General features: G+C 46.9%; 1 protein-coding gene across 13 annotated transcripts in view; it reads left to right on the top strand.

Moving 5' to 3' along the window:
* CYRIB (CYFIP related Rac1 interactor B) overlaps positions 1-18,913 on the top strand; it is a 179,483-nt gene that overhangs the window by 100,901 nt on the left and 59,669 nt on the right. For all 13 annotated transcript variants that reach the window (XM_077271231.1, XM_077271227.1, XM_077271234.1 and 10 more), the window contains 2 exons: positions 2,619-2,700; positions 12,531-12,564. The gene's annotated coding sequence lies outside the window, so the exon portion shown is untranslated. The remainder of the gene's footprint in view (positions 1-2,618; positions 2,701-12,530; positions 12,565-18,913) is intronic.

Here is an 18,913-nt window from a genome sequence, read left to right as displayed (position 1 = left end):
ATGGGATCAGATAAGTGTAGGAATCAGTGTTTAAGGGAACGTCAAGGGTTAGTGTTGCTACTTTTATATTTTAACCATTCCAAGCCTTTTATTTTCTGGACAACCCCTTTAAAAGGTAATTCCCAATATTTTCCATATTCATAAAGAACGTGTGACCAACGCTCCATTCCGAGCACCATTGTTGGGTTTGCTGGAGGTTCCCCCACAATTCACATAATCGGACGGCCATTGTTGGCAAAGAGTGAAGCTGCGAAGTCCTGGACTCGTATGTGGACTGACACGTGGCTGATGTTGGGGTCCACTGGAGAGGGGGGCCCACGTCTGCTCTCCCATCTGCACTACTTTCTTACTTAGGGCAGAGGTCCTGCTACCCCTCTGATGGGAAGATGCCGGCCCATAAACCCAAAATGTCAATGTTTTGTTCACTGAGCCACTTAGCTATCACTTGGTCTCCATCATGCGGTAAAAGCATTGCCATCACCACATTGCTCCTGGATGATGGGAGAAGATGTTCTTGGAGGAGGGTTGGATCCCATTCTTTATTCATGGCCGTGTTTCTGGGGAGAAATGTGAGTGAGCCCCTCCATGGGTGAGAAGCCCCCGCACATGAATGATCTCAGGAGGCTTTACTGTTAAGACACAGGACCTTTTCTTCTCTAATCATTCTTCCAGTTGGAAGGGGCTTCATCAGAGAAAATAAATTTACCCCCCGTCCTCTGTCAGTCTGTCCTTGATGTTTTCCTTGGAGAAAAGTGTCTTCTTTGCTGCTTTTCTTGTCACAAGGCCTCCTCCAAAAGCCTTCTCCTCCCTGACACCTGCCTGCTTCCATCTCGGGGCAAGCTCTGCACTCGCGATGAACCAATCCCATAGCTAAATCCATTTTAGGAGACGGTCTTTGCACTTGCTGGACTTTTTTTTTGGTGCCTTCAAGCCTTTTTCAAAGCAATTGAACCTCATCCCTTTTAAAGTTCTTGATGATCTGATAATTAGTTGATTTAGACGCGATCTTACAAGCAGCAATGTCCTTGCCTGTGAAGCCCTTTTATGCTAAGCGATAATGACTGCACATGTTTCCTTGGAGGTAATCTGCATGACAGTGATATCTGCTGCCTTGTCCTCATTAACGCTTTCTCCCGAGCTAACCACTGAAATGATCTTACAATTACTGTTCCTAGCCATCTGGAATTAACGCAAATTGATGCTATAAAAACCGAAGCAGTAAAGCTTTGCAAGAACCAAAATTTGGGCCAGTCTGAAATCTTTTGGCCTCGACTGTAGCATGTTGGATAATTAGATGCTACGGTGTAAGGGGGCCCGTGGATCATGGCCATGGCAAGTTCAGTATGACTTTTTGCCCAGTAAATACCTAAATACCTCCAGTGTCGGCCTTGTCGTTGCTGAGAACAGACCCCTGCAGGTAAAATTTGGGAGTGGCGGGAGGAGGCCGTACAGACACAAACTGGTTCTTCCTCATAACTGGGATGACTTTCTCCAATTTCTTTGTATCCTCGGGTTATTCTGCTGGAGCTGTCATCTGGCTCCTTACTGTAAGGCGAATTACAACGTGGAGTTAAAAAAAAGAAAAAAAAAAAAAGTGTAAAAACTAAATCTGACAATAAGTTTTTTGTTTTTTTTTTACCTATTTTGCTCTGTCCGGTAGAGCAGAACTTGTGTGACGGTTTATCAACCCCTTTTCAGATATCCGCTGCAGAGAAAATGAAAAATTATAAGACCAAATTGCACCATTACAAAGTGTCTCCTGTAACCCAGGCCTTAAAGGAGATGTCCAGGATGAATAAAAAGTTTTTTTTAGTGTAGTTGTGCATCCAGCACTAGGATGACATAAAACACTAGGAAGCCACAACATGGAGGGTGTCACACAGTAGTACTAAGTGGTGTAGCTGTGAATCAAACACTAAAATTGGATAAAACATCATAAACTAACAGAATGGAGAATATACCACAGCAGTATTGAGTGATGTAGCTGTGAATCAAACACTAGGATGAGATAAAAGACCAGAAAGTGGCAGTATGGAGAGTATATACTACAGCAGTATTGAGTGGTGTAGCTGTGAATCCAGCACTAGGGTGAGATAAAACCATAAAGTAGCAGCGAAAGAATGGAGGAAATCATACAGTGGTACTGAGCGATGTACTTATGAATCCAGCACTAGAATGAGATAAAACCATTAAGTAGCAGCAGAAGAGTGGGGGATATCATACAATTGTATTGAGTGGTGTAGCTGTAAAGCCAACAATAGAAAGAGAAAAGATACCATAAAGCAGTAGTAGCATGCAGGATATCATATACTTGTATTGAGTGGTGTAGCGGTGAATCCAGCAGTAGCATGAGATAAGACACCATAAAGCCGTAGCAGCATGCAGGACATCATGAAGCAGTAGTGAACCGTGTAGCTGTGAATCCAGCACTAGCTTAAAATAAAACACCAGAATGCAGCAGCATAATCTGAGAGTGTCTCTCTGCCTCTCTCGCGCTGCTCCTCTCCTCCGTAGACTTCAACTGCTCTTTTTCCGGTTTGATATTTGGTATTTTCCTATTGGGAATGTTTTGCTTTGATGCCCCCCAGTAACGTTTCTTTTGGTTTTGTTCTTTCCAGACCCTCAGGAGCGAGCTGCCGCGCCTCGGAGCCTGGCGTACGGGCGATTCTCGGAGACGCTTGAGGAGCCTCTCATCTGCTGGTAAATATTTGCTCAGCTGTCCCCTCTTCAGAAGTGGGGCTGCGTACCGAGAACGGCAGGACGGGACTTGTCCGCCTCTACATGCTCCCGTCTCTGTATGGGGAGAAGTAAATGTACCCGATGCAGGTGACGAACGTGGAAATGTATTTAAAGGGGGTATGACTCACCCCTCCGCCCCTGTAGGAGACCCCCTAGTTAAAGGGAGTGTCCACTTTTAATAACTAAACCTTAACCATTGGAAAGCAAATAAGTTCTGCAGCTTTCCAGTGTACTTGTGGGCATCTTCCTCACCATTCTCAGTATCTCTGCCTCCTGTCAGTGAATGCAATGACTGTTTAATGTTTCCTACCATTGTATCCACTGCGGGCTGCGACTGATGCATCTGATCTGCACGGATACATTGTAGCATCTGCACAGGATAAAACTGTAGCGAACCCTCAGCTGGACTGAGCGCGTCCGTGTACTTCATGGTAACAGGCGCCAGCGGCTGCCTGTAGTTCGATCTGTGGCAGCGGTGCCTTGCGGTACTGACAATGTGCGGCACGCGGTGATCGGCAGCGATTGTGGAGAACAGCAAAGAAAACCTCCATCACGGATTCATTGTCTCTTATTACAGGGGTGTAAGGTCCCCTCCCCCGCTGCAGCTCATCCAGGCTGTGCATCCAAGCTAATGGAGTGAGATACTGTCTGCTGAGCCCGTGCACCCAAGCTTATCATGTGTCCTGTATGCTAAACTGGGGTATCTAATCCTCTCCTGTGTGATACTGTCTGCTGAGCTGTGTATCTAAGCCTATGCTATGATACTCGGGTGTATCTGAGCCTATCCTGTGATACTCTGCGGTGTATCTAAGCCTATCCTGTGTGATACTGTCTGCTGAGCTGTGTATCTAAGCCTATCTTGTGATATGAGCCTATCCTGTGATACTCTGCGGTATATCTAAACCTGTCCTGTGATACTCTGCCGTGTATCTAAGCCTGTCCTGTGATACTCTCTACGGTGTATCTAAGCCTATCCTGTGATACTCTCTATGGTGTATCTAAGCCTATCCTGTGATACTCTGCGGTGTATCTAAGCCTATCCTGTGATATCTGAGCCTATCCTGTGATACTCTGCGGTGTATCTAAGCCTATCCTGTGATACTCTGCGGTATATCTAAGCCTATCCTGTGATACTCTCTATGGTGTATCTAAGCCTATCCTGTGATACTCTGTGGTGTATCTAAGCCTATCCTGTGATATCTGAGCCTATCCTGTGATACTCTGCGGTATATCTAAGCCTATGCGGTGTTACTCTGCCGTGTATCTAAGCCTATCCTGTGATATCTGAGCCTATCCTGTGATACTCTGCGGTATATCTAAGCCTATCCTGTGATACTCTGCGGTGTATCTAAGCCTATCCTGTGATACTCTGCGGTGTATCTAAGCCTATCCTGTGATACTCTGCGGTATATCTAAGCCTATCCTGTGATACTCTCTATGGTGTATCTAAGCCTATCCTGTGATACTCTGCGGTGTATCTAAGCCTATCCTGTGATATCTGAGCCTATCCTGTGATACTCTGCGGTATATCTAAGCCTATCCTGTGATACTCTGCGGTGTATCTAAGCCTATGCGGTGTTACTCTGCCGTGTATCTAAGCCTGTCCTGTGATACTCTGCCGTGTATCTAAGCCTGTCCTGTGACTCTCTGCCGTGTATCTAAGCCTGTGCTGTGACACGCTCTACGTTGTATCTAAGCCTATGCTGTGACACTCTCTGCGGCGTATCTAAGCCTATGGTGTGACACTCTCTGCGGTGTATCTAAGCCTATGCTGTGGTACTCTGCTGTGTATCTAAGCCTATGCTGTGACACTCTCTGCTGTGTATCTAAGCCTATGCTGTGACACTCTCTGCTGTGTATCTAAGCCTATCCTGTGATACTCTCTGCGGTGTATCTAAGCCTACCCTGTGGTACTCTCTGCGGTGTATCTAAGCCTACCCTGTGGTACTCTCTACGGTGTATCTAAGCCTATACTGTGGTACTCTCTGCGGTGTATCTAAGCCTGTGCTGTGGTACTCTCCGGTGTATCTAAGCCTACCCTGTGGTACTCTCTACGGTGTATCTAAGCCTATACTGTGGTACTCTCCGCTGTGTATCTAAGCCTACCCTGTGGGTACTCTCTGCTGTGTATCTAAGCCTACCCTGTGGTACTCTCTGCTGTGTATCTTAGCCTAACCTGTGGTACTCTCTGCGGTGTATCTAAGCCTACCCTGTGGTACTCTCTGCTGTGTATCTAAGCCTACCCTGTGGTACTCTCTGCTGTGTATCTAAGCCTACCCTGTGGCACTCTCTGCGGTGTATCTAAGCCTACCCTGTGGTACTCTCTGCGGTGTATCTAAGCCTACCCTGTGGCACTCTCTGCGGTGTATCTAAGCCTACCCTGTGGCACTCTCTAGTGTATCTAAGCCTACCCTGTGGCACTCTCTGCTGTGTATCTAAGCCTACCCTGTGGTACTCTCTGCTGTGTATCTAAGCCTACCCTGTGGTACTCTCTGCGGTGTATCTAAGCCTACCCTGTGGCACTCTCTGCGGTGTATCTAAGCCTGTGCTGTGGTACTCTCTGTTGTATCTAAGCCTACCCTGTGGTACTTTCTGCGGTGTATCTAAGCCTACCCTGTGGTACTCTCTGCGGTGTATCTAAGCCTACCCTGTGGTACTCTCTGCTGTGTATCTAAGCCTACCCTGTGGCACTCTCTAGTGTATCTAAGCCTACCCTGTGGCACTCTCTGCTGTGTATCTAAGCCTACCCTGTGGTACTCTCTGCTGTGTATCTAAGCCTACCCTGTGGTACTCTCTGCTGTGTATCTAAGCCTACCCTGTGGTACTCTCTGCGGTGTATCTAAGCCTACCCTGTGGTACTCTCTGCTGTGTATCTAAGCCTACCCTGTGGTACTCTCTGCTGTGTATCTAAGCCTACCCTGTGGCACTCTCTGCGGTGTATCTAAGCCTACCCTGTGGTACTCTCTGCGGTGTATCTAAGCCTACCCTGTGGTACTCTCTGCTGTGTATCTAAGCCTGTGCTGTGGTACTGTCTGGTGTATCTAAGCCTACCCTGTGGTACTCTCTGCGGTGTACCTAAGCCTACCTTGTGGTACTCTCTGCGGTGTATCTAAGCCTACCCTGTGGCACTCTCTGCGGTGTATCTAAGCCTACCCTGTGGCACTCTCTGCGGTGTATCTAAGCCTACCCTGTGGCACTCTCTGCGGTGTATCTAAGCCTACCCTGTGGTACTCTCTGCTGTGCTCCTCACCCGTCTGGTGGCCTCTGTCCTCTCCGCAGTATGCTGTGCCACCTGTGGTCTTACACTGCCCTCTGGTGTCAGTGTGCGGTACTGCACCGTGTGAATGAGATTGTTGGTGACCTGACTGTCCCACTCGCCGGCCGCCGACTGATCTGTGGCACTTGAGAGAAATGTTTTAACAAGTACAATAATTACTTAATGTAAAAGCTGGAAAAATTGACTTCAAAATCCCAAATTATCCACCAAAAATAAGAAAAAAAGTGTTGATTTTGGCGAGATGTAATAAAGATTTGCCCTATTTTAAGATTGCCTTTTTACTGTAAAGGGCACTGCTGCGTCCTGGGATATAGCGCCGTCTGATTGCAGCGCAGTCTGGCATTGTGCTGACACAGCCGCTCGCTCGAATTCTCGCTTTCTCGTACACCCATACAAATGCTGCAGGTCCATGGAGTTGTCTATTGGTGTTCTGCTGCCACCTGGTGCTCTTTATGGATTACTACAAGTTTAGAACTAGTTGCCATAATGTAAATATTGTATAAAAAAACCCTCTGCAATAAAGCTTGACTTCTGACTGATCTGGTTTCTGCTGGCAGAATTGTGAATGCTGCTGTGGAGTATAAGATACAGACATGTTAACGGAGCTCTATTCTGAGTTCTGCTCAGTCATAGGGTTTCAGCTCTTGGGGGCCTCAGCAGATGACCAAACTCCTCATCCTACTGATACCCCAATACTGAGCTGCTGCTGCCGTATGTGACCCCATTACTGCACCTGCTGTTTGGTGCAATAATGGCTCCTCTTACCACCCCACATAATAATGGCCATCACTGTGCCCCTTATATAGTAATAATGTTTATTTTGTGACATCAAAGCAGCCCCCACACTCTTTAATGGTCCCCACGTTACCTCCCACACTGCAAAAATGCCCCCACTCTGTATAATAGCTCCTACATTGTATATAAGCCCCCAAACTGTGTGATCGTCCCCACAGTAGCCGTCAAACTATATAATGTCCCCCGCATTAGCTCCCATACTGTATAATGACCCCGCATTAGCTCCCATACTATATAACGACCCCTACATAATCTCACATACTGTATAATGGCCCCTTCATTAGTTCCCATACTGTATAACGACCCCCGCATTGACTCCCATACTGTATAATGACCCCCCGCATTAGGTCCCACACTGTATAATGGCCCGCATTATCTCCCACTCTGTATAATGGCCCCCGCATTAGCTCCCATACTGTATAATGGCCCCCGCATTAGCTCCCATACTGTATAATGGCCCCCACATTAGCTCCCATACTGTATAATGGCCCCTGCATTAGCTCCCATACTGTATAATGGCCCCCGCATTAGCTCCCATACTGTATAATGACCCCCTGCATTAGGTCCCACACTGTATAATGGCCCCGCATTAGCTCCCTCACTGTATAATGGCCCCCGCATTAGCTCCCTCACTGTATAATGGCCCCCGCATTAGCTCCCTCACTGTATAATGGCCCCCGCATTAGCTCCCATACTGTATAATGGCCCCCGCATTAGCTCCCATACTGTATAATGGCCCCCGCATTAGCTCCCATACTGTATAATGGCCCCCGCATTAGCTCCCATACTGTATAATGGCCCCCGCATTAGCTCCCATACTGTATAATGGCCCCTGCATTAGGTCCCACACTGTATAATGGCCCCGCATTAGCTCCCTCACTGTATAATGGCCCCCGCATTAGCTCCCTCACTGTATAATGGCCCCCCATTAGCTCCCATACTGTATAATGGCCCCTGCATTAGGTCCCACACTGTATAATGGCCCCGCATTAGCTCCCTCACTGTATAATGGCCCCCGCATTAGCTCCCTCACTGTATAATGGCCCCCCATTAGCTCCCATACTGTATAATGGCCCCCGCATTAGCTCCCATACTGTATAATGGCCCCCGCATTAGCTCCCATACTGTATAATGGCCCCCGCATTAGCTCCCATACTGTATAAGGGCCCCCTGCATTAGTTCCCATACTGTATAATGGCCCCCGCATTAGCTCCCATACTGTATAATGGCCCCCGCATTAGCTCCCATACTGTATAATGGCCCCCGCATTAGCTCCCATACTGTATAATGGCCCCCGCATTAGCTCCCATACTGTATAAGGGCCCCCGCATTAGTTCCCATACTGTATAAGGGCCCCCGCATTAGTTCCCATACTGTATAAGGGCCCCCGCATTAGCTCCCATACTGTATAATGACCCCGCATTAGCTCCCACACTGTATAATGACCCCCGCATTAGCTCCCATACTGTATAATGACCCAGCATTAGCTCCCATACTATATAACGACCCCTACATGATCTCACATACTGTATAACGGCCCCTTCATTAGTTCCCATACTGTATAACGACCCCCGCATTAACTCCCATACTGTATAATGACCCCCCGCATTAGGTCCCACTCTGTATAATGGCCCCCGCATTAGCTCCCATACTGTATAATGGCCCCCGCATTAGCTCCCATACTGTATAATGGCCCCCGCATTAGCTCCCATACTGTATAATGGCCCCCACATTAGCTCCCATACTGTATAATGGCCCCGCATTAGCTCCCATACTGTATAATGGCCCCCGCATTAGCTCCCATACTGTATAATGGCCCCCGCATTAGCTCCCATACTGTATAATGGCCCCCGCATTAGCTCCCATACTGTATAACGACCCCCACATTAGTTCCCATACTGTATAACGACCCCCTGCATTAGGTCCCACACTGTATAATGACCCCCTGCATTAGGTCCCACACTGTATAATGGCCCCGCATTAGCTCCCATACTGTATAATGGCCCCCGCATTAGCTCCCATACTGTATAATAGCCCCCGCATTAGCTCCCATCTATATATATAATTGTCTAAGGGTTTTTCCGTCTGTCTGTCTGTCTGTCCTGGAAATCCCGCGTCTCTGATTGGTCGAGGCCGCCAGGCCTCGACCAATCAACGACGGGCATAGTCTGCCGCGAATTCTGGAATCATCATTGTCCATATACTACGGGGACATGCATATTCTAGAATACCCGATGTGTTAGAATCGGGCCACAATCTAGTACTGTATAATGGCCCCCGCATTAGCTCACATACTGTATAAGGGCCCCTGCATTAGTTCCCACACTGTATAATGACCCCGCATTAGCTCCCACACTGTATAATGGCCCCCGCATTAGCTCCCATACTGTATAATGACCCCACATTAGCTCCCATACTGTATAATGACCCCCGCATTAGCTCCCACACTGTATAATGACCCCCGCATTAGCTCCCACACTGTATAATGACCCCGCATTAGCTCCCACACTGTATAATGACCCCCGCATTAGCTCTCATACTGTATAATGACCCCGCATTAGCTCCCATACTGTATAATGACCCCGCATTAGCTCCCACACTGTATAATGACCCCGCATTAGCTCCCACACTGTATAATGACCCCGCATTAGCTCCCACCCTGTATAATGACCCCGCATTAGCCCCCACACTGTGTATTGACCCCGCATTAGCTCCCATAAGACCCCCGCATTAGCTCCCACACTGTAAAATGACCCCGCATTAGCTCCCACACTGTATAATGACCCCGCATTAGCTCCCACACTGTGTATTGACCCCGCATTAGCTCCCATAAGAACCCCGCATTAGCTCCCACACTGTATAATGACCCCGCATTAGCTCCCACAATGTATAATGACCCCCGCATTAGCTCCCACACTGTATAATGACCCCGCATTAGCTCCCACAATGTATAATGACCCCGCATTAGCTCCCACAATGTATAATGACCCCGCATTAGCTCCCACACTGTGTAATGGCCCCCGCATTAGCTCCCACACTGTATAATGACCCCACATTAGCTCCCATACTGTATAATGACCCCCGCATTAGCTCCCACACTGTATAATGACCCCGCATTAGCTCCCACACTGTATAATGACCCCCGCATTAGCTCCCACACTGTATAATGACCCCGCATTAGCTCCCACACTGTATTGACCCCGCATTAGCTCCCATAAGACCCCCGCATTAGCTCCCACACTGTATAATGACCCCGCATTAGCTCCCACAATGTATAATGACCCCGCATTAGCTCCCACACTGTATAATGGCCCCCGCATTAGCTCCCATACTGTATAATGGCCCCCGCATTAGCTCCCATACTGTATAATGACCCCACATTAGCTCCCATACTGTATAATGACCCCCGCATTAGCTCCCACACTGTATAATGACCCCACATTAGCTCCCACACTGTATAATGACCCCCGCATTAGCTCTCATACTGTATAATGACCCCGCATTAGCTCCCACACTGTATAATGACCCCACATTAGCTCCCACACTGTATAATGACCCCGCATTAGCTCCCACACTGTATAATGACCCCGCATTAGCTCCCACACTGTATAATGACCCCGCATTAGCTCCCACACTGTATAATGACCCCGCATTAGCTCCCATACTGTATAAGGGCCCCCGCATTAGCTCCCATACTGTATAAGGGCCCCCGCATTAGCTCCCATACTGTATAAGGGCCCCCGCATTAGCTCCCATACTGTATAAGGGCCCCCGCATTAGCTCCCATACTGTATAAGGGCCTCTGCATTAGTTCCCATACTGTATAATGACCCCCTGCATTAGGTCCCACACTGTATAATGGCCCCGCATTAGCTCCCATACTGTATAATGACCCCGCATTAGCTCCCACACTGTATAATGACCCCGCATTAGCTCCCACATTGTATAATGACCCCCGCATTAGCTCACATGCCTTTGGTTCAGGGCTCTGTCCCTGTCTGTGGGCTGTAACCTGCACAGCCCTGTTTTATGGCAAGAACTGATTATCATCAGCTAGTAGCTGTGTATAGAGGCCAGTATATGGGCACAGCTCTCTGAATGTATCCAGGTGACCCTAAAAGGAATACTCATGTCTGGACAAGACCCTGAAAAGGAACTGGAAAAAGAGGGAATCAGAAGAAGGACAGGAGGTAGAATATTACACATGTAAAGTAGAAAGTGCACCCCCTGGTACGTCTTCTCTCTTTTTTTGCTATGGGGGTCTTGTTGCCCAGACTGAGTTCACGTTCGGGGGCCGGCACCCATATATGATTCTCGGTACACACCTGCTGGCTATGTGTATTGGCTTCTATTTAGCTTTTTATTATATTCATTCATCCTCAACTTTCTGGGGATTTTTTGTTTATAGAAGGTTTTATGCTGCAGTTTTCATGCCCTCCTATGTACAGCACCATCCTGTGTCTTCATGTACTCCTATGTACAGCACCAGCCTGTGTCCTCATGCACTCCTATGTACAGCACATCCTGTGTCCTCATGCGCTCCTATGTACAGCACCATCCTGTGTCCTCATGCGCTCCTATGTACAGCACCATCCTGTGTCCTCATGCTCCTATGTACAGCACCATCCTGTGTCTTCATGTACTCCTATGTACAGCACCAGCCTGTGTCCTCATGCACTCCTATGTACAGCACATCCTGTGTCCTCATGCGCTCCTATGTACAGCACCAGCCTGTGTCCTCATGCGCTCCTATGTACAGCACCATCCTGTGTCCTCATGCTCCTATGTACAGCACCATCCTGTGTCTTCATGTACTCCTATGTACAGCACCAGCCTGTGTCCTCATGCACTCCTATGTACAGCACATCCTGTGTCCTCATGCGCTCCTATGTACAGCACCATCCTGTGTCCTCATGCGCTCCTATGTACAGCACCATCCTGTGTCCTCATGCTCTTCTATGTACAGCACCATCCTGTGTCCACATGCGCTCCTATGTACAGCACCATCCTGTGTCCTCATGCGCTCCTATGTGCAGCACCATCCTGTGTCCTCATGCGCTCCTATGTACAGCACCATCCTGTGTCCTCATGCTCCTATGTACAGCACCATCCTGTCCACATGCGCTCCTATGTACAGCACCATCCTGTGTCCTCATGCTCTCCTATGTACAGCACCATCCTGTGTCCACATGCGCTCCTATGTACAGCACCATCCTGTGTCCTCATGCGCTCCTATGTGCAGCACCATCCTGTGTCCTCATGCGCTCCTATGTACAGCACCATCCTGTGTCCTCATGCTCTCCTATGTACAGCACCATCCTGTGTCCACATGCGCTCCTATGTACAGCACCATCATGTGTCCACATGCCCTCCTATGTATAGCACCATCCTGTGTCCTGTCCTTCTCATCTCTGGCAGGAAGGTGCTCTGCGTGGTGATGTCTCTGCTGCAGGCACAGCCACAGAGGTCCAGTGCTGGCAGTCAGCGTCCAGTGGGGGCATCTGCTCATGTGCTCCCGGTCTACAGAGCAGCAGAGCAGACGATGATAGTGCAGGGAAATGTGGTAATGGCGGCAGTAGCTCAGGGTTGGGCCCCTCGGAGTGCGGGGCCCAGGCGTCCGTCCCCTGTACCCCTTCTGGTAGCTACACTTCTGTTTCTGCTTGTTACCACCATCATATTTTTCTGTCTTAAAGCTGACGTCGTGTTTTGTGTTTTGCAGGTTGGGAGCCGATATATCAACTACAACACTGGGAGTAAGTGAGCGACCCGTCCATCTACAATCTGTGTGCTGTGTATATATCCTTGTGTGAGGAGTGCGACCACCGCTGCCCACCGCCGACCACCTCTGCCCACAACCATAGTGCGGGTCATATACAGAATAATCTACAGAAATACTCCAGAGCTGCACTCATTATTTTACTTCTGGTTATTAGAAATGGTCATCAGGTGTGTTAGTAAATAATGTCTCATGTGAAGACTTCACTTTCCAGAATAAACCAACAGGAAATTAAATACAGGATGATTTCAGCTCTGAAGTATGCATTTCATTAATATAATTCACACGATCAGTAATGTAATGTATGTACGCAGTGACTGCACCAGCAGAATAGTGAGTGCAGCTCTGGGGTATAATACAGGATGTAACTCAGGATCAGTAATGTATTAGTGACTGCACCAGCAGAATAGTGAGTGCAGCTCTGGGGTATAATACAGGATGTAACTCAGGATCAGTAATGTATTGTATGTACACAGTGACTGCACCAGCGGAATAGTGAGTGCAGCTCTTGAGGATAATACAGGATGTAACTCAGGATCAGTAATGTATTGTATGTACACAGTGACTGCACCAGCGGAATAGTGAGTGCAGCTCTGGGGTATGATACAGGCTGTAACTCAGGATCAGTACAGGATCAGTAATGTAATGTATGTACACAGTGACTGCACCAGCAGAATAGTGAGTGCAGCTCTGGGGTATAATACAGGATGTAACTGAGGATCAGTAATGTAATGTATGTACACAGTGACTGCACCAGCAGAATAGTGAGTGCAGCTCTGGGGTATAATACAGGATGTAACTCAGGATCAGTAATGTAATGTATGTACACAGTGACTGCACCAGCGGAATAGTGAGTGCAGCTCTGGGGTATAATACAGGATGTAACTCAGGATCAGTAATGTAATGTATGTACACAGTGACTGCACCAGCAGAATAGTGAGTGCAGCTCTGGAGTATAATACAGGATGTAACTCAGGATCAGTAATGTAATGTATGTACACAGTGACTGCACCAGCAGAATAGTGAGTGCAGCTCTGGGGTATAATACAGGATGTAACTCAGGATCAGTAATGTAATGTATGTACACAGTGACTGCACCAGCAGAATAGTGAGTGCAGCTCTGGGGTATAATACAGGCTGTAACTCAGGATCAGTACAGGATCAGTAATGTAATGTATGTACACAGTGACTGCACCAGCAGAATAGTGAGTGCAGCTCTGGGATATAATACAGGATGTAACTCAGGATCAGTAATGTAATGTATGTACACAGTGACTGCACCGGCAGAATAGTGAGTGCAGCTCTGGAGTATAATCGAGGCTATAACTCCGGGTCATACAGGATCAGTAATGTGATGTATTTTCTGTAGATTACGGCCATATATATGAGGTCGGTGGTGGGCAGCATACACGGTGTCTCTGGGCTTTCACATGACACCTCTTATACAGATATTTTGCCGGTGGGTTGTGTGTGATGTTGCAGTCCTTCCTATGGTGCATACAATGTCAGACACATGATAGGGACTTCTTGTGGTGCAGCAGACCCCGGTATCTTCCTGGATGGCTCCTGTCACCAGTGAGATCAGCGCTCGCTGTGTTTTAGCAGTTTTTTGTGAAGCGGTCGCAGACTGGATACAAATGTCTCATCCAGAGAATCCTCTGTGTAATCATGTGCAGAGCAGCGCTCTCTCCTGTGCTGATGCTGTGTTACATTGTGTCAGTCTGCGGAGCTGTACTTCTCACACAGGATTTATTATTGTAGCAAACCCACAGCTCTATGAAGGATTCTTTAAATAAATAAATAAATAAACGAATTATAATGTTTCCATTCGCTGTCAGCAGATGTGTGGAGATCAGGTGAGCTCAGCTTCGGATGCAATGTTTTTTTTTTTTTTTAAGTTGTCATGGAGTTTCAGGTTTATTTCAGGGGTCCCCTGTTCAGGACCTTCTTCTAATAATTACGTGGAGGATCCGAATGATAAATGCATGGCACAATTCCTCTTTGAAACTACGATAAGTTTTTCCCTCTTGGAAATGGGCCAAAAAAGTTATGGAATGATTAGTAATTTTCCGTGCGTATTTGCTGTGCGTTTTTTTTCTGCAGCATGTCAATTCTTTGTGCATTTCTGCAGCGTTTTTTACCCATTGACTTCAATTGAGTCAGTCAAATCCGCAGCAAAAACGTAGGTGTAAAAATGTTTGCGGATTTGCTGAGGCTTTTTTTTGCATTTTTACCGGCTTCCTATGGTGTTTCCCACGCTGTCATCTGAACACAGATGAGAGAGGAAGTATCACCTGCCAGTGCTCACAGTTATAAAATAACTACATACACGTTCAACTAAAAATAAAAAAACACATTATACTCACCTAACACCAAATCCCCGAAGCCCTCGTCTCCTAGAAAAAATGTAAAATAATAAACCAACATATACTCACCTGTCCGCCGTAGTCCATGTAATCTCTCACGTGTAGAACAGTCACATCTGGAGATGTGGCCGCACTACCTGGCCGCCGGCGATACACTGTCTGAAGGTAGTCGCTCCTGCAGTGTATCACTGAGCTGCCGTGAGCGAGGTAACCGGAGTTCATCAGCTCCAGTGCTCTCACGGCACCGCTGCTGCATGAGAACTCTCTCACGGCAGCTCAGTGATACACTGACAGGAGGTAATCACTCCCGCAGTGTATCGCCGGCTGTCTGTGAGCAGTCATATCAATGACTGCTCTCACAGTGATCAGGATCATCATTTGACATTATGGATTATCTTCTCTACAGACAGATGAGGAATATTGTGGTTTATATTTTATTTTTGTTGCAGGAGACGTTGGCTTTGGGGGATTAGGCGTTCGCTGAGTGTGTGCTTTGTTTTTTCTTTTAAACTGCTCTGCCCCGTTAGTCTCTGTCCTCAGAAGCTGACAAACTAATCTGTCAATCACAGTCCCATTATATAGAAAAGCGATCCGCTTAATAATGTGGGAGGGAGCTCACACATTACTTCATTATTGCTCTACACCACCGGGGATCATTACATTACTCCATTACTGCTCTACACCACCAGGGATCATTACATTACTCCATTACTGCTCTACACCACCAGGGATCATTACGTTACTCCATTACTGCTCTACACCACCAGGGATCATTACATTACTCCATTACTGCTCTACACCACCAGGGACCATTACATTACTCCATTACTGCTCTACACCACCAGGGATCATTACATTACTCCATTACTGCTCTACATCACCAGGGATCATTACATTACTCCATTACTGCTTTATACCACCAGGGATCATTACATTACTCCATTACTGCTCTACACCACCAGGGATCATTACATTACTCCATTACTGCTCTACACCACCAGGGATCATTACATTACTCCTTTACTGCTCTACACCACCAGGGGTCATTACATTACTCCATTACTGCTCTACACCACCAGGGGTCATTACATTACTCCATTACTGCTCTACACCACCAGGGATCATTACATTACTCCATTACTGCTCTACACCACCAGGGGTCATTACATTACTCCATTACTGCTCTACACCACCAGGGGTCATTACATTACTCCATTACTGCTCTACACCACCAGGGATCATTACATTACTCCATTACTGCTCTACACCACCATGGATCATTACGTTACTCCATTACTGCTCTACACCACCAGGGATCATTACATTACTCCATTACTGCTCTACACCACCATGGATCATTACGTTACTCCATTACTGCTCTACACCACCAGGGATCATTACATTACTCCATTACTGCTCTACACCACCAGGGATCATTACATTACTCCATTACTGCTCTTCACCACCAGGGATCATTACATTACTCCATTACTGCTCTACACCACCAGGGATCATTACATTACTCCATTACTGCTCTACACCACCAGGGATCATTACATTACTCCATTACTGCTATATGTCACCAGGGATCATTACATTACTCCATTACTGCTATATATCACCAGGGATCATTACATTACTCCATTACTGCTCTACTCCACCAGGGATCATTACATTACTCCATTACTGCTATATGTCACCAGGGATCATTACATTACTCCATTACTGCTATATATCACCAGGGATCATTACATGACTCCATTACTGCTCTACACCACCAGGGATCATTACATTACTCCATTACTGCTCTACTCCACCAGGGATCATTATATTACTCCATTACTGCTCTACACCACCAGGGATCATTACATTACTCCATTACTGCTCTACACCACCAGGGATCATTACATTACTCCATTACTGCTCTACTCCACCAGGGATCATTACATTACTCCATTACTGCTATATGTCACCAGGGGTCATTACATTACTCCATTACTGCTCTACTCCACCAGGGATCATTACATTACTCCATTACTGCTCTACACCACCAGGGGTCATTACATTACTCCATTACTGCTCTACACCACCAGGGGTCATTACATTACTCCATTACTGCTCTACACCACCAGGGATCGTTACATTACTCCATTACTGCTCTACACCACCAGGGATCATTACATTACTCCATTACTGCTCTACACCACCAGGGATCATTACATTACTCCATTACTGCTCTATACCACCAGGGATCATTACATTACTCCATTACTGCTCTACACCACCAGGGATCGTTACATTACTCCATTACTGCTCTACACCACCAGGGATCATTACATTACTCCATTACTGCTCTACATCACCAGGGATCATTACATTACTCCATTACTGCTCTACACCACCAGGGATCATTACATTACTCCATTACTGCTCTACACCACCAGGGATCATTACATTACTCCATTACTGCTCTACACCACCAGGGGTCATTACATTACTCCATTACTGCTCTACACCACCAGGGATCATTACATTACTGCATTACTGCCCTACACCACCAGGGACCATTACATTACTCCATTACTGCTCTACACCACCAGGGATCATTACATTACTCCATTACTGCTCTACATCACCAGGGATCATTACATTACTCCATTACTGCTCTACACCACCAGGGATCATTACATTACTCCATTACTGCTCTACACCACCAGGGGTCATTACATTACTCCATTACTGCTCTACACCACCAGGGATCATTACATTACTCCATTACTGCTCTACACCACCAGGGATCATTACATTACTCCATTACTGCTCTACACCACCAGGGGTCATTACATTACTCCATTACTGCTCTACACCACCAGGGATCATTACATTACTGCATTACTGCCCTACACCACCAGGGATCATTACATTACTCCATTACTGCTCTACACCACCAGGGACCATTACATTACTCCATTACTGCTCTACACCACCAGGGGTCATTACATTACTCCATTACTGCTATATGTCACCAGGGATCATTACGTTACTCCATTACTGCTCTACACCACCAGGGATCATTACATTACTCCATTACTGCTCTACACCACCAGGGATCATTACATTACTCCATTACTGCTCTACACCACCAGGGATCATTACATTACTCCATTACTGCTCTACACCACCAGGGATCATTACATTACTCCATTACTGCTCTACACCACCAGGGGTCATTACATTACTCTATTACTGCTATATGTCACCAGGGATCATTACGTTACTCCATTACTGCTCTACACCACCAGGGATCATTACATTACTCCATTACTGCTCTACACCACCGGGGATCATTACATTACTCCATTACTGCTCTACACCACCAGGGATCATTGCATTACTGCTCTACACCACCAGGGATCATTACATTACTCCATTACTGCTCTACACCACCAGGGATCATTACATTACTCCATTACTGCTCTACACCACCAGGGATCATTACATTACTCCATTACTGCTCTACACCACCAGGGATCATTACATTACTCTATTCCTGCTCTACACCACCAGGGATCATTACATTACTCCATTACTCCTCTACACCACCAGGGATCATTACATTACTCCATTACTCCTCTACACCACCGGGGATCATTACATTACTCCATTACTGCTCTACACCACCAGGGATCATTACATTACTCCATTACTGCCCTACACCACCAGGGATCATTACATTACTCCATTACTGCTCTACACCACCGGGGATCATTACATTACTGCTCTACACCACCAGGGGTCATTACATTACTCCATTACTGCTTTATACCACCAGGGATCATTACATTACTCCATTACTGCCCTACATCACCAGGGATCATTACATTACTCCATTACTGCTCTACACCACCAGGGATCATTACATTACTCCATTACTGCTCTACACCACCAGGGATCATTACA

This window comes from Ranitomeya variabilis, chromosome 6 (genome assembly GCF_051348905.1).
Source record: "Ranitomeya variabilis isolate aRanVar5 chromosome 6, aRanVar5.hap1, whole genome shotgun sequence".
Taxonomy (NCBI): Eukaryota; Metazoa; Chordata; class Amphibia; order Anura; family Dendrobatidae; genus Ranitomeya; species Ranitomeya variabilis.
The sequence above is the reverse complement of the archived record's forward strand: the minus strand, read 5'-3'. Positions and strand labels throughout refer to the sequence as shown.